Here is an 18,133-nt window from a genome sequence, read left to right as displayed (position 1 = left end):
AAGAATATACAGTTACATTTCATGCTGTAGCTTCTATACAGCTTTCCCATGCAGCCTCTGTAAAATCACCCAAACTAAAAAATTTCCAGTAAGTTTCTCAGGCTATAGCCTCTCTATATGTACAGGTTGCTTTGTCCTTACATATCCTAATATTTTATATGTATCTCCTCCCTTTATGCCCTCAAATCTTTTTTTAAAAGATTTATTTATTTATTTATGCATATAAGAACTGGGTACAGGCCAGAGGCATGGGTGGTAGGAGGATCCACCAGAGACAGAGTGGGGAACAGAACAGGCAGATTGACTGAAATACACTACTGAGGGGAGCAGTGATGCCCTCAAATCTTGGCAAACCCCTCTCACTGATGAGTTGGACTGGTGAATTGTAGTTTTGGAGCAAGCCCACAGCCTGAGGAGCCCAAACCAGTTCTTTCTTGGTTCTTGTCTTTGGCAAGGAAATAATTCAACATTGAGGCCAAATTTACAGAAAAGCAAAAGATTTCTTGATAGGCAAAAAATTGGTCAGGAAAGCTCTCCAAGAGGAGAGGGATCCTGAGTAGGTAACCAATGAAGAGGAAGGACAGGAAAGCTGTCTGAGTGGAGAGGGGTTCTGAGTTGGAAGCCACTGAGGGGGGCAAGAAGCAGGTATTTATGTGGGTATATTGGGAAAGGAGTGAGGTTTTGATGATTGGGTGTCTCTGCTTTGTGTCTCTTGCTGACTGACTGGGCCTGCAGGGGCCTCTAGGCTTCTGAGGTCCACTGAGTTTCCCTACCTGAGCTGGTCTACCTTTCCAAAACTAGCTTTGGTCTGATGCTTTAACTTTGTGTTATCGTGTTGGTATTCTGAGCATCTACTCTTCGCTGGGTTGGTGGAAGGGGGGTCACGCTTCTGGTCCCTGAATGTTCTGCAATCAGACCGAGAAATGGACCTAGGGCATCTGAGCTTGGGGGACAGGGTACCTTCCTGCTTCAACTGATTGTTTCTCACCCATCTGATAAAGTGGACTTGGGACACCCTGTTCCTAAATGACTGCATATACCCATTTCCTGAATTCCTCCTTCACTGACAGATTTAAAATGGAAACACATTTAATCTGAATCTACAATACTGGATGTCCTCTACTTCCATCTTCTTTCACTATAACCATGGAAATAGATTACCAAGGAGCTCCTGGAAATTTTCTTCCCATATTTCATTTTGTGCATCATAACAACATAATGCCAAATTTATGATGGTACATGGTAGATCAATCCAGTACTTAAAACTTTCTCTCAGTTTATTATCTTTAGTGATTTCTTTTTTATTTTCCAGAGTCACAAACATTATTTTTTTTTGTATTGCTATTTTTGCCCCCCCCCATTTGAAATTTGTTATGGTTCAAAGTGCTTTGATGGGGCGATATTAAAAGAATAATATCCAAGGTCATATGCCTATTCTATAGAAAGTTGTGTTGCCCAGAGTCTGGGCAGACTTGACTAAGTTCCAATATAATAGGTCTGCTTTATTTTATATAGTAACTGGTACAGAAAACAAGAAAAATGGGCCAGAGTCATGAGTATTATTCACCTGTGTTTCCATAGACCATGTGAAACTACTTCAAAAGCTATGAAAAAGTTAGTTGAAATAGAAATACAAGCAACCCAAGTGAGAAATTGTCTAGCTCTTAAATCTTTTAGAGATGTTCTCTCGAATAAAAGTCACATAAAGTGTTCACAGTCAGATATTACTTCAGGTTTGAATTCTTTTGAGACTGATAAAAGATGCCCACCTCTTCACAAAATTATAACTGCCAAGCCAGTGCATCAGTTAACTGGCAGGGAATGCAATAAATGGAGGACAGAATCACACAGGGAGGTTGCTAATGGCCAATATGCTGTGTTCCATAGCCGGATTCAGTCCAGGTTTGTAGTAGCTAAGTATTATTAGCATCAAAACTCTTGTGCGAGGGTTCTGTGTCTCATGAGTTATTGGTTTCCAGCTCTTCTCTGAGGGAGGCATAATAAAGGCACTATAGCACTGATAACCTCTGTGGTCCTCCTGAGGCAAAGTTCAAGCATCTGGAAATAATATTTTTTCCCCCTTTCTGAGTTGACTAGTGTGGTTCTTGTCTAACAATTGTTCTTTGTCCAAAATAAGGACATAATACCAGTGACTCATGCACATAAAGAACAGCTTTCAACACAGGGCTAACAGAAGTGGTTATGTGGGTGAGGGGACCACACTATCTTTGTAGAACAAAGTTCTCTAAAATAAACACTGCTATGTAAGAAAGTGAGTCTTAAAGTTTGGTCACAGAAGGATGTGTACCAAGATCTGATGGTTTTACACTTTGACTTTTAGAAACTTCTAATTCAAGCAAAAGAAAGAAAAGAAAAAAGAGCAAAAATAAATCATAAGTTCTTTTATAAGCAATCTATTTTATCATATATTGGACTAATAGCATAGGGGTAAGAATTTTTCTTGTCATTAGTAATATGAAACTTAAGAGGTTCTCAAACTTTATGTAAGACCAAAACTCATATCAATTTAATGTGTATTAAAAAAGACAAAAATCTATAGAAACATATTTATGAGAATGTTATTTTAGAGAATTTGAGAGCATTAATAAGATTCATGTATTCAATATGTACTTTTGCTTGGCACAGTTATATATGTTCTAATACTGAAGATCTGTTATCTTAATGTTTCATATGCAAAGTAAAATGAAGAGTCAATTGTGCTTCATGAAATAAACCAGACAGAGAAAACCAACACTGTATGACTTCATTTCTTTGTGATATATAGGGGAAAACAAAGAGATGAACTAAATGAAATAAAAATAAACCTTTGTAATGTAAGTTCATATTTATCAGCAGAAAAGAAGGAGGGTGGATAAATAGGGAAAAATGGTGTGGAAAAGGATAGATTTGGACTTGTAGTGGTGACCATAATGTAATATATAAACATGTTGATTCTCAAATGAATACATTAATCTATGTAAAGTTTAAATGCAGTGTCACTTTAATTAAAAAATATTTCCTTAGACAAATGCCACATATAGGCAGGTAGAAATAAATAGGCTTATTTTGCACTCTTCTTAATCCTTTGCATTAGGTTATAATAATAATGTGATCAACTACCTGAAAGTTATCAACAAGTGAATAAGCCAAGACTCTTCACCTTTTGTCTGTGAGAAAGTGACACCAGACTTCGAGACAGATTCTACAGATACATGCACAAAATTTTAAGGAAGTACATATAGAGTAAATACCAACTATTTAAAATTCTTATTTTTTGGCTCATTATACAGAAAGTTTGCTTTCATGGCAATTTGATAGAATATTCTGCCCTATTAAATGAAAATGCTGACCTCTGGGTTATACATGCACTCTCTTACCTTCACTGTAAAACTCTTTTTAATAGACAAGTAAACAACCTAAGATCCACAGATGACTGGGTAAAAAGAATGAGAAATATGCATAAACACACACACACACATTTACACATATACTTACACATAATGGAATATTACTCAGCTATTTAAAAAAAAAATGAAAACTTGTCATTTACCAAAATATGGGTAGAACTACAGGTGATTAGGCTTAGTGAATTAAATCAGAAGGAGAAAGGCAAATATTCAAAATAATTTCACTAATATGTATAATATAAGGAAACCAAAACCAACTTTTGAAATCTAACTATACAATTGAAGCTACCAGATGGAGTGGGGGTTGATGTCTGGTTCCATTATTTTGGTATTTAATTGTTGACAATTTTAAAAACTCAAAAATTTATCTTCCTCTTTTGCTCCATATATGGGCAAACTGACAAGAAGGTTCAGTGTTCCCTCCTTTGGTACCAGAAGGAGAATTAAACTATACCAACCATGCCTGTGCCTGAGAACTCTGACCCTACCCCAGCCCCTAATCATAGTCAAAAACCAGGCCAGTCCTGTCCTCTCTTTGTCATTTCAGTATCTCAGTAGATCTGCCTCTTCTGCTCCCCACTCTGTCTCTCGTGTATCCTCTCTCACCCTACACTTGCACCTCTGGCTTACACCCCAGTTCTTGTATGCATACATAAATAAATCTTTAAAAAAATCTTTTTTAAAAGATTTATTTATTTATACATGAACTTGGGTACAGGCCAGAGGCACAGGAGGGTGAGAGAATTCACCAGAGATAGAGTGGGGGCACAGAACAGAACAGGCAGAGGACCGAAAACACTGCTGAGGGGAGTAGCAGGCGAGACAGGAGAGGTCTGCCGCACCATGTGGGCATCTCCCTGGCCGCCAGGAATCAAACCCACACTGCAGAGGCTGCGGACAGCTCCACAGCTCTGCACTCAACCTGCTGTCTCACTGGGGAGGCCCCATAAATAAATATTTAACAAAATAATAATATACAATAAAGATAAAATATCCTGAATGTAAAATATTTAGCACAGAATGGTCTATGCTAATCAAATATTTAATGATGTCATGATGATGATGACAAAGGCAATATGAGGGATTATGTCACATTTTGACAGGCAATGAGCTCTGGATTAGTTTACAGTGGTTTGTTGAAGGATTGTGAGAAATTGTGGAACCCAGCTTGGGTGACTCAGCCTTTTAAGTCAGTCCAAGAAACTGACTTAATTTTAAGACTCAGTATGTGGCAGATTTGACCTGGTTTAGATCAGACTTGTTTGGCCATTTGCATTGGAATAAAATACACAGCAGTAAAGAATGATGCCATGTTGTACACTTATCGGGACAGGTGTTCTCTTGTTGCTTGGGAGGATAAGGTAATCAAATAAAAGTTAAAAATTTTGGAAGCATAAGTTATATTCTCTAATCCAGCTTAAGTGGCAATAAAGCTAATAGTTTGGAACTATATGAATTCCGTTCATATTTCTAAATGAGTTCGGAACTCAGAGGGAGAAGGGATAAACTTCAACCATATAAACTCGAAGGCATTTATTTCCTACTGTGGCTAAATAGTTCCACAGTGATACCTTTATAGCTCCTCAAGTTTAACATGTTTGAAACCAGACTGTTCTGTTCCCTTGGAATTGCTTCTCCCTCTTGGGTGCCTGTCATCATCTATTGTAGTAACATGTCTTACTCTGTATCTCTTCATTACCATCACTTAGAACAAAACAAGCAGTAAATATATGGTTATAACTAGAAAAAATTCCTAAAATGTATTCCTTCCCTTCTTTTCCATTGTAGGGGTGATTTCCAGGGGATATCTCACCTACCTTGGTTCCTTTGACTCAATAATAAATTGACTTGAGAGATATTAACAAGAGAAAAGACAAATTTAATTTCATATGAGTGCAGTTCCACTCACCTAGTGAGTGACAAAACAGTTTATATAACTTCTAGACCAAGAAGCCACAAATCTTTGAAGAACAGAAATTCTTGAAAATTTTGGGTTGGACAACTAATTTAGTGAGCTAGTAAGAGAGTGTTTATATAGCTTGCCTTCCCCGTTTCTGGTGGTATGGGTATCTCTCTATCTCTGTTTATAGGGAGGTTACCTTTTACACAGACATTTATTTCCTGCTTTCAGGGAGAACAGAGAAGACTGGGTCAGAGAAATGACCTACTTTTAGAAGAAAGGAAGGTTAGGGTATCATTCACTGACTGTTTTCTTTAATTGTAAATATTCAATATGATTTTTTGGCACATCCAGGGCAGTCTGATCTGAAGCCTCACACCACTAACACCTAATCCATGCCCTAGTGATATGACACTTAAGACTTTGCATTTTCATTCTAGTCGGTGTGTGTATGTCCCTAAATTTTATGGTGGTGTTTCAGTTCTACCCCTCAACCATTAGTTATCTTTTTCAATCAAAGCTCTGATAATCGCAGCCCTCACCAATGAGTGCACGCATAATCCAAGCTCTGTATTACAGTTTGAAAATCTTTCTCAACCTGATTCTGACTGTCCCTAGTCATATTTCCATCAATACTTTGACCTTCCCTTGAACCTTGAAATCATTTTTAATTACTATATTACTCAACTTTTTATACCTTGATTTTGCTAATTTCTCTCCCCTAAATTCTTTCATTGACTTTGAATCCTTGTGCCATTTTTTTTCTCCCATCACACCATGAGCCCTTAAAAACAGAGCCCAAGATTTCATCAGAGAGGCTGCTCAATAAATGCCTATTAAATTGAACTAAGCATTAGGCACTAATGTAATGAATTTGACAGCTTTGTCTAAAATTATACAAAAGCTAGGCTAAGTTGTTTAATTCAGGACCAGAAAACAGATTCTAGCTCATGTCTGATGTTTATAAAGTAGCCTAATTGAGAGTTGTGATGAGAAGGATTTCAGGCTCTTCTACTGTTGGAAAATGTGTTATTCTAAGTTATTTCTATTGACTACATGTGCAGAATTAGGAATAGTTACTTTTGCTGTATATTTTCCATCCTTGCTGAAAAAAAAATCCATAATTTAATGTTTGTTATATAATTTTACTCTTGCTTTTACCATATGCATATTGAATGTTAATTCTTATCCAAGCATGTTTTTTTTCCTAGTCATGGAGAATAAATTAGTTGATGAAATGCAAGGCCCAAACTCTGGGAAAGATGATAGTCTAATGGTAGGAGAGGAAAAAATAAAACACATAGTGAGTAATATTTTGTGAACATGTGTTAGTGATAAATACTATGAATAACTTAACACAATGTGATAAAATGTAGCAATGGAAGAAAATTTTGGGATTTATCTGATTGAGTAAACAAAGCAAGCCTGAGAAAATACACTTAAAATGAGATTTGAAATACTAGCTGGACCCAAAATATGAGTATTTGGGGTTTGTGGCTCCCAGTAGAAAGAAATAGATGGAAAGTCCAGGACAAAATTAACTTTTAAGAATAGTAAGACAGCACTAGTCTAGAGTAGATAGCACTTATAGAATATGAGGGATCTTTGTAAAAGATAATAATGGAGAATGGAATTGGGTGTCAAATTAAGCAATCCCTTGAAAGTCATGAGAACATGTTTGGATTTTACTCTAAGAATGATCAAAAGGGGATGGGTAAGAAACAATTGCAGGTGAGAATTAAAGTGGTTGCTATCAGAATGCTAAGAGGTTAATTTTAAAATTATGGATCCATACAGAGTACATTAACTTGTTGATAGGCTATTTATGTTTGTGTTGTGTGTGGTGTACTGGGTGGGTATGTGGGGACTGGGAAAAAGACATAGAAATATTATGATAACTAAAATTTTGCCTTAATAGATAGTTGATGAAAGAGTCAGTTTTTGAGAGAAAAAATAGTAATCCTGGCATTGATATCAAATCTGTAATGGAAATCCCATGGAATCATATAGAGATGTTGATAACTCACAGGAGCAGGCTGAAGTTGTGAATTTTCAGTATCCATATAAATGCTGTTTAAATCATGTGTGTGTGTGTGTGTGTGTGCACGCGCATGTGTGCGCGCATGTGTACCCAAATCATCAGTTCCCAAATCAAACTACCCTGAACCTCAGAATTATTCTCCTCAAGACATCCCACTTTGGCCTACAGGGTACTTTGAACTGAGAGCAGTAAAATCCTAGAGATTGAGGAAAAACTTTTCTCCTTGCCAGAGTCCTTCACTCATCCCTAATCTAAGAAAAGATGGTCACTCATTAAGCTTTTGCACTTTCTCATTAAGAAGTCCCTTTTTATGACTTAGAAAATTTCATCTGACTAAAGGTTTCCCTCTAAACATATCCTCTATATCTCTCTAAAAGTAAAGAGGAAGTCATCCCTTCCTCTGGTTGTGTTTAGGAATTGTGTCCTCACCTCCTTAGCATGTGAAGTCTCCTCCACCCCTCTCCTTTTGTAGGGGCAGGATGGCCATTGAGCAGGTTAACTATGATCCAGCAGACAGGGTAAAGGAGGGTCCTGGAGCCCTCCGTGGCTTTCTCAGGCTTTTATTGAGATTTACATGTAGTACAGCAACCAGATACATGGCAGGCAGGGGTGTCGGGGGGCCAGGAGGTCAGCAGGCCACCAAGCCCCCAGCAAGTCTTCACTCTGGGCTTCTCAGGCCTTCTTTCTCCCTTCTCTCTCCTGCCTCTCTCCTGCTGCCGCTTGTCCTGCCTCTGCTTCTCTTGGTGACTCTCTCAATACTCCTCCCATGGCCCACAGAAGTAAACAAGACAGTTTGCTACAATGTGACAACTGCACTTCCCCCATCAGGCAGGGCAATCCTAATGGTTGGAGGGCAGAAAAGCCTGAAAAACCATTTACCCTACAGGGCAACTGGTCTCTCAGATCTGGATTTATATCCCTTTTCCCCTAACAAATATTGGAATCTGCCTAATCTTTTTTAGAAGCATCTCCCTTACATGTATTATTACATTTTTTTCAATTTTTAACTAAATGTATTTATTTACTTTTAATTAAGGTAATATTGGGTTACTACCATCAGGTATTAAAAGTTTTCAAAGTTAGATTAGAAGAACTGAAGAAATAGTCAAAATAGAGTATCTGTATCTTTGACCAAAGAAGCTTGTATCTAATGGATAGGTTAGAAATCTTCTGAATATGTCAACCACCTAAAGAACTACGTAACATCGATGCCATAGTTCTGTTAAATCTGACTGCACTGAATTTCTGCAACAGCACATTGAATCCCCAAACTCAGTACTATTTTGTATTCTAATCAGTGTAAAATATAGCCAAATTTGTGTCTGTAAACATTTATTGCTCTGTGTTGCAAACAGCATTTAGTGGAGTTGAAGTTTGTTTCCATGACAAATTGTGGATATTAGGATAGAATTTGTTGCTATAAAGATAGATACTAAGCTGAAAACCTGTCTTAGCAAAACCATTTTGGACACTAGTTAATTAACATGGAAGTCAAGGATTTTTGATAGAAAATATTTAATAGATTTTTTTTTCTCTTTTCCAATTTTTAAAAAATTCATTAGGTGAAGCTAAGCCAATTGTGACTATGTTGGATATAAGAAAAGAGAAAAACTTGGTTACAAACAGAAACATCACACTAGTAGCAGTAAGAAAGTTAATGTATATGCTGTTTGTAACTACATATCCCAATGGACAAAGTTCACTAAGTCTGTAGATGTATTATGTAGATCACCCTTTTTAACAAATTGTTTTTATTAGTCCACCACAAATGCAATTTCTTTTCCCAGTTATGAACCCAGCCTATTTTAAACTCTTCTATAACACACACACACACACACACACACACATACATGCTGTGTGTGTATGTGTGTATAAGTATATATTTAACTCAACTGTCTTTGCTGGGTCCTCTTCATTTCTAGTTATTTTATGTCCATATTGGAGGTAAAAATACATGACATAATTTATATGAAGTGGAAAATAAATTCTACAATTTTTCTCACATATTATAAGAGTCCTGATATAAAGAAACCAAAGCATTTCTTGGGATCCTAGCCCACCATAGCTAACATTTGCCCATGCAGATGGCAATGTTAAGGCTTATTGAAACATTAGATTGGTTCTCTATGTTTGTCAGTCTCTGTCTCTGTCTTTTCATTTCTCTGTCTTCACACACTGAATTGCACTAAAAACCTACAAAGTACACGGATTGTGCCCATAATTTAGTGGTCACTTTGTGAATTGCTTGTGCTAACTAATCTTTTAAATTTTGCCAATGCCAAACAATTCACATCTTACTTAATCAAACACTTTCCCTGGTTAATACTCTAATCCTTCTGTTCTCAAGTTCATTTGTGCCTATATTCTGAGTCGGTATTTCTTGTTATTTGTGCTTGAATTCCTGAATTCTGATAAAATACGCAAATTTGGATTTCTACCACCTTTTATAATTGTTTTTCTTTCCAAGTGTGTAAGATCTGTATCCTTGTACCACTACCAGTTAACAGTAGGGTTAAGACTCTGGTTTACCTACGTGAGCTTATTATATCTTTACGGTCAGGTTCCATTGTGATGCCTGTGTAAATTAAGATTCTTATTTGGAGGGCATCAATATGTTTTCCTCACTCCATTTAATTCCTTCCAAAGATTTAACTCACTATAGATAAGAATAGAGGATAAAGCAGAGTAGGCAAAATGATAAAAGGAAAAAATGAAAATGTAGTAGTCAAGACAATCTTATCTAGCATTCATACAATGATATTAGAAATCATGTTATAATCTGAACTTTTCTAATATCAAACTAATGATTGCTAAACCTCAATTCTAAATAGATGATACTGCCTTAAAACAGTTAAGCTTTGAAAATTTATATAAATATGAAAATTTATATATGTACATTTCTGAGAGTGGAAGGATAAATTAATCTTAGAGTTACTTTTCTTTTATACCATCACAATCATACTATTTTTGCATGCTTTTCTTGACATTAAATCAAATCATGCTTGGTTTGGCAATTTTGAATCATAATAAAAGATTAGGGTGCCTGAATTTATGGACCTGAATTCAGAGAAAATATTCGTACTGCAAATTCAAAAATCCATTATTCCATGATAATCACAAAATTCTATGATAATTACAATGGCTTGTAGAACTATGTTCTACAGGATCAAATTCTCTCATTAGTAAGTCTGTTGGGCATTTAGTAGTAAACCAAATATAGAATATACAGATAATAATTCATATCTGTAATGTATATATTATGATACAATTGCTTCTATAAAAATTATAGAAAACTCTGTCACATCATTTTTGTTGATCAATCTTCCCAAAATATTAACACCCTTAAATTTGAAGACAATAATATAACTTAAAAATATATGTTTATAGAACATAAGGGAATTTATTTTTAATATGCTAATTATGTAAAATAATAAAAATAATATATCCCTTTACATAGAAAAATACAATTTTTTATTTAACAGAAACTTAAGAGAATCAGGGTTTTCTAAATATTAAATACAGTGAATTATTTCACCTATAATTATCGTGTGATGTATTGAGGAGCTGGATTCCAGTAATTTTGTGAGCAGTAACTGTGAAGAGACTCCATTTAATGTCCTGGATGGGAGGGTTTTTGATCCCATGATCTGGAGCCCCATCTGGGGTGATGAATAAAGTCACACTGAAGAAATCAGCAGAGTTGTAGCACACAGCAAATATAAAAATTCATAAATGCTCTAAGTGGAAGGGTCTGACAAAAGGTTCTATATTGTGAATTTGATTTTTTTCATTATATTAATTTCACATTTTTAATATTTTTCTGTTTTATAGCTATAAATCAGCCTTTCTCTACAGATTGATTCTAATCAATCTAAAATCATTGAATTATGGCAATATTATGATTAATTTAAAATGGCCTGAACATAACAAAATATTTAGTTTGGAGCAGTAGAGAAGAAATTTTAATTGGATGTCATTAAATCTGTACTGCTATAGGTCAAAAATTCCCAAACTAAATTAGTAGAATTACTGTATCAACTGCTCAAAGTAACACCATGATTTAGTGCTCTTAGAACCACTCTTTTCTAGAGAAGCATTGTTGTTTATACTTCATTTGGATTATAAAAATAATGCTTATTCTTAAGCTTATAATTAATGCATTTCAAGGATGTGAATTTAACTTTTTGTTAAGGTATAACACATGTAGTTAAAGTACATAAACGTGTATTTAGTGGCAAATTTTAATTACCTATCATTTCAGTGTGGTTATATTTATTATTAACGTTCACTGGTAAGGTCTATCCCTCTTGATATTCTACTAGATCTTCTATCTTTTCTCTTATATTTTCTACTTATGACTCTGGCAGTGTATTTTGAGAGATTCCTTTCTTCTAGTTCCCATACTTTGTGTTGTTTTTAATGGCAGAAAACTAAATTTTTACAATTTTTGATTTCTAAAAATGCTTTCATCATCTCCAATGATTTCTTTAAATGGAATTTTTCATGAAGGCAATAATTCATACATCTCAATATATAATTTGGTGGACTTTAATTTTAAACAAAATACAATTGAACACTTTCTTCATTTCACAACTTTTATTTTGTTAAATTGAAAGCAAACCTCCAGGTATGTGGCTGGTTATAACATTGTGCAAATTTCACTTTTTTAATGCTGGTGTTTTTAAAAGTTTTAAAATGCTTGTGTTTTTAAAATTTCAAAAGCTAAATTAATAGGAAAAGACATACACAGTTTTTCTAATTGGATGTTGCATCATAGAAACAACATATCACAAGACTAGCTTTGATTCAAGCCAACATCCTTGATATATTAATATAACATCTTACATTTTTCTTTTGTTTATTCTGTTTCCTCTGGAATTGTTTTTCCATATGAATTTTATTGTGACAGATGGCAAAACTAGATAAATTTACAGTCATATGCCAAAAACCAGGAGCTGTTCACTTTAAGTTTCTTTGCTTTTATTACATTTATTAAATGTCTTGGATAATGGAAAAAGTATATTCCTGATAAAACTCAGATATTGAATATTTAACTTTCATTTGAAAATACTAGATGTTTATTGGATAAGAAAATAAGATAAAGAAAATAAGATAATGTATTTTTATAGCAATTACAAATAATACAATTTTGAGATTCTATATTGCTATATATTTTCACTAAAAGTTAAAATTAATTATTTTCATTTATGTTTCTAACTTTTATTTTCTTACTTTTCCACTGCCTGATATTTCAGTCTTATCCTATGCTTGTCTTGCTGTAACTCTGGAATCAGTCTTGGTAGGTTTTGTTGGAAAGTCCTGTTTGGCACCAAGTTTTGGGCTGCAAGTGTTTAATTACACTAGAATGCAGTGATCTGAGTTAGAATATGTGTAGGTGGATATATATTCACCCTCAGAAAAAAGATATACACACCTCTATCAGTTTCTAGCTCTACATGTAGATATGGAAATATATATATATATAATTTCATTTATATTGCTATCATATAAAACAAATTGTATATATAAAAGTCATTGCTCAGATAACTGTAATTCCAACCCAATACTACAGAGCTTATTTTGCTTTACCTCTAACCATATTTTTTACCTCCTCTTTGACAATAGAAACCTAACTCATCATTGTGAGTTTATTCACAATTACCGATTTATTCATTTTCCTTGAATGAATAAGTCTCTCAAATGAATCAGTCTCTCAAATTTACAGACTGTTTCTTTTGCTTCAGCTGTACCAAACATGCTAGCCAAATAACTCTCTCGTGGGTCTTATCCTTGCTGAACATAGCAAATGTGCCAGAAAATTGTTGACCTTGCACCCGCAGAACATGCCACACGCATCAGACTATTTGTCAGGCTTAGGAATTCTGACTATTTGTCAGGCCTAGGAATGCCAGTTGCAATTGCCAAATTCTTAGTCTCAGCCTCATAATACACAAATCCTCAACTCTGGCCCCAACACAGCTAGATTCTTGCTAGTCAGAATCTTGGACCAGACAAAGGGGAATAGAAAATGTTCAAAGAAGGAGAAGACTTGCCTCCTATATTTTGCCCACTTGCTGCAGAATTTGTGTCCTATATGAACAGTGAGTATATCCCACTTTTTCCACTGTGTCCTGCAACTTGAATGTATCCGACACATATATACATGAAATATAACAGTTATTATTTAATAAATAAATGAACCACATGGTAACAATTATAGGAGGGAACTGATTTCTTAATTCCTGACATCTTATTTTCATACATTGTTTTTTATAACTTTTTTCTCATGTATGTATTTTTGCATTTGAGGGGACATCAAAAGATACATGTTAGCTTTGTAATTTTTCCACCAATAAATTAGTTCATAAGTAAATGTTACAAAATTTGCTAATATAAGTGAAATAAGTGAATGGATTTATTTGTCATTGGGTCTGCATTTTATATCCATTTTCATTCCAGGGCACAAATTATTTTTGATATAATTTGGTTCAGTTCCAAATAATACTGAAAGAAAAATCAAACTACAAAGATGTACTAAGAGGGCCTCCCCAGTAGCACAGCGGTTGAGTGCTGGGCGGCGAAGCAGCCCTAAGCCTCTGCATTGCTGGTTCGATCCCTGGCCGCTGGTGAGTGTCCCACATGGCACACAGACCTCTCCGGCAGTGCCCTCTGCTCCCCTCAGCAGTGTATTTCTTTGGTCTGCCTGTTCTGTTCCCTTCTCTGGCTCTGGTGAGTTCTCTCACCCTCCCGCACTTCTGACTGTACCCAGTGCTTGTATAAATAAATAAATAAATCTTAAAAAAAAAGATGTACTAAGAAAGGAGAACCATAAAAACATCACTGTTGATGAAAATGTTGTTACCATGTTCATATTTAACACTTAAGTAAGATTAAAATGTTTCCGCCTGTGCAAAATCATCAGTGTTTTCATTTTTTAGGAGCCAAAAATGGCATGAAGAACCATCTCTAAATGCAGAGATAGGATCACTTAAAATAACAATAATACTTTTTAAAATTATTTAAAAATAATTATAGCACTTTTATGAATTAAATTTATCTCATCTAAGTCACATAACAGTTTCAATTTTTTTATTGAACTGATACTGCATTTATAAGTTTCAGATGTTCATTGAGATTAAACATAAGTATATACTACTTAAATTTACCACTAAAAGCCCAAATCTATCCTTTCCCATACCATTGTCCCCCTTTTTCCTGTTTATCTATATCCTTATCCATTTCCCTTCAGATAACCCCTCATTGATCTTAGCGTTAATTCACTTTTTTTGGTTTTATTTAGTTCATCTTTTTTTTTCCCTATAATTGCCATATTGGCATGAAATAACACCATGTTTGCCTTTCAAAGTCTGACTTATTTCACTAAGTTTAATTCCATCTAGGTTCATCCACATTATTGGAATGGCAAAATCTCATCCCTTTGAATAGTATTCCAGTGTGTGTGTTAGTGTGGTATGTGTGGCGGGGGGGAGGAGGGCATGTATTTCTTTTAAATTCACTTCTCTGTCATTGGAAACTTAGGTTGTTCCCAGTTCCTGACTATTATAAATAGTGCTGCAATAAATGTGGGAGTGTGTGTGTGTGTGTATGTATGTGTGTGTATATATATATACACACACACACACATATGTGGGAATGTGTGTATGTGTGTGTGTCTATATACATGTGTATATATATATATATATATATATATATATATATATGTTTTATTTTTTGGGGAGAGGAGGCGATACCCAAAAGTTGGATAAATGAATCAATGAATTAAATGGGATTCCTATTTTTAAGTTTTTTGAGGACTTTTCATGCTGCTTTACATAATAACTGCACCATTATGTAAATTATGCAAATTCCCACCATCACTGTACAAAGGTTCTCTTCTCTCCACATCCTCTCCATCACTTGTTTCTTATATATTGCATAAAATACATTTTCACATGTGTGAGGTAATGTCACTCTTGGTTTGATTTGCATTCCTCTAATAATAAGGGGTGAGCCCATGACATTTTTATCCTCACAAAACACCAAAAAATTTGTAAGTATAATCCTTTAAGATTGGGAAATTGAGGATGAGGGAGACAAAATGATTGGATTCAATCCAAAATGACAGTACCCAAAATGTGGATTTTTTTTTTCTCATAAGATAAAAATAAAATTTCATCTGCCTCCTATTAAGAATTGGACTTTGTTGGTTGACTTGACAATATTGTTGATATTTAATCTTTAAGTTGAACAGCATTAATATACTTGTCATCAGTTAGGCTAGTTTGTCTTTGCCAGTGTGCCTTTACTGGAGGTTCTCTCATGGTGCATTTCAAAGGAAACAAGTCTGCTAATGATTTGCTAACATCCCAATAGTCAAAATAAACAAAAATTATCAACTTATTCCAATTTTTCTTTCACTAATGACGAATTTTCCAACCATCTATTAGAGTGTTTATTTAAAATATCCATCAGTTCATCTGTTTCGAGCTGATAGGGAATTTTCCGTATAGAAATGTTTAGTTTCCTTTTTATTCCAATTTTGAAAAGCTCGCACACCTCATTTCACAGAGTAGACATACAATTAAGTCCTGAGTTGTTGGATTTCCAGAGTGTAAACCCGCTGATTGATTTACTGCAATAATGTTTTAGTGATTTCCTGTGTATATCTTAAAAGCTAACATGACTATCAAGACTCAGGCCAAAGTTAGGCAAATTATATGAAAGCATACTATTAAGATGCAATAAATGCTTAACAGGCCCCCATGCCTTGTTGATCAAGAACATTTTGTAATCATATCTTATAGGGGATGTTGCCTCTTTTAAGTTTTCATTTCTTCACCTATAAATGTGCTTTCTTTTATTTTTTAAGCTTTATTTATTTATTTATACAAGCACTGGTACAGTCAGAAGTGCGTGAGGGTGAGACAATTCAACAGAGCCAGAGCAGAGAGCAGAACAGGCAGAGTGATGAAGTACACTGCTGAGGGGAGCAGCGGGCAGCAGGAAAGGTCTGCACGCCATGTGGGACCCTCCTCTGGTGGCCAGGGAGCAGCAGGGGATCGAACCGGTGCTGTAGAGGCTGTGGGCAGCCTCGCAACCCTGTGCTCAACCACTGTAACACCGGGGAGGCCCTAAATGTGCTTTCTTTTAGACTAGCTTATTGCCATGGATTGCATTGTAAGTTTCCAATAACTGTGTCTCCACCCCCAAATTTCTATCTTCTAATCAACTTGCATTGTTTTCATTAATACAAGTAGACTATTTTTCCTCTCTTCATCAGGAAATATAAATAGTTCTAAATCTGTGGCTTCTCTTAATTTCCCATTAATTTTTTGGTATTGGTCAAGTGAGACCTCATATGATGCTGGTGGGTAATGTAAAATTCTAATACTGTTTCATAAACAGATTTAACAGTTTCCTATAAAGTTAAGCAGAAACCTAACCTATGCCCCAAAAGTTCTAGTCCTAAATATTTAACAAAGTGAAATGTAGACATTTGTCTACAAAATGACTTACAGGGGGATGTTTATACCAACTTTATTCATAATGGCCTAAAACTATATAAAAATTGAATGCCTATCAACTTGGAGAAATGTCATAGAATCATTAAAAAAATACATGAGCCACTGATAAATACAGGACACAAAAGTAAATGAATATTTTAAAATAGAATTTGTGATTATATTTCAGATTATTTTTAAACAGCTATTATATAACTATATTTTCTAGAAGAATATATCTAGGATTTCACTGTTCAGAAGCTATTTTCCAGAACTTTGTCTCTTATATCAATATTTTCAAGCTATTCAGTGAGCTCATAGTCCTCTTAAAATGCCATTCCCATTGGCAAGTAAATTACTGCAAGCACAATGTTAACCAAATAGAAAAAAAATAAACCATCAATTTCCTCTTCTGGACAGCATATTTCTAAGAATGAACTTTTATACTCCATTATCTTTCATAGGTCACCTTATCAAACTGTACACATTAGTTGTTAATTAGATGTTGAGGTTTGTAAAGGAAAACATTTCCTTTATTTTATAAGCTCTTGAAAACTAGTGTCAAAACTATCCCATAAATGATTTATTGGGGAAAGAAATGCTTTAGAAAATGCACTCCAGATTTCCTTCCCTAGATTTATATGGTATTTCAGAAACTGGGATATAAAACAGGATTGGTATAGAAACTGGAAATTTAGGACCTAGAAAAATGGTGTGAGATGTGGCTCTAAACACTGCTCAGTCACTATGACTACAACTAATGAATTATAAGAACAATTTGAAGTTCTGAGCACAGATAATATTTCTCCTTTGCTTCTTGAAATCTTGCACAATAAATGTTATAAATGATCTTGGTATTACCAAAACATGGTATTAGCAGGACTAATGATTTTCTGCATAAATGGAGAAGTTAGGAAGCAGTTGCAAGGAGTCTCCATGTACAATTAAAAATTAAGGAGCACAGGATTCCCATTTCTTAAGAAGGTATAGAGAAAGTAGTACAACTGAACATATTCAGAGATCCTTAAATGGTCATGCAGTTCTAATGAGAGAACACCAAAGAAAATTGCAGCTTGGACAAAGTAAAGATAGAACAGCACACAAGGTGATGCTGCTCAATGTTCTGAGGCAATTGTACTTCTTGGTAGATGTCACACCAGGACCTGGTAGATATTTTACAACAATATGGCAGCTAACATTTGATCTTTCCCACAATGTTATAGAGCTATGAATGCTATGAAAGCTAAGATCTCTTAGGTATATGCTGGGAAGGAGAGACTAAAAG

The sequence above is a fragment of the Talpa europaea genome (genome assembly GCF_964194135.1).
Source record: "Talpa europaea genome assembly, chromosome: 6".
Classification (NCBI taxonomy): Eukaryota; Metazoa; Chordata; class Mammalia; order Eulipotyphla; family Talpidae; genus Talpa; species Talpa europaea.
Note: the sequence above shows the minus strand (reverse complement) of the source record.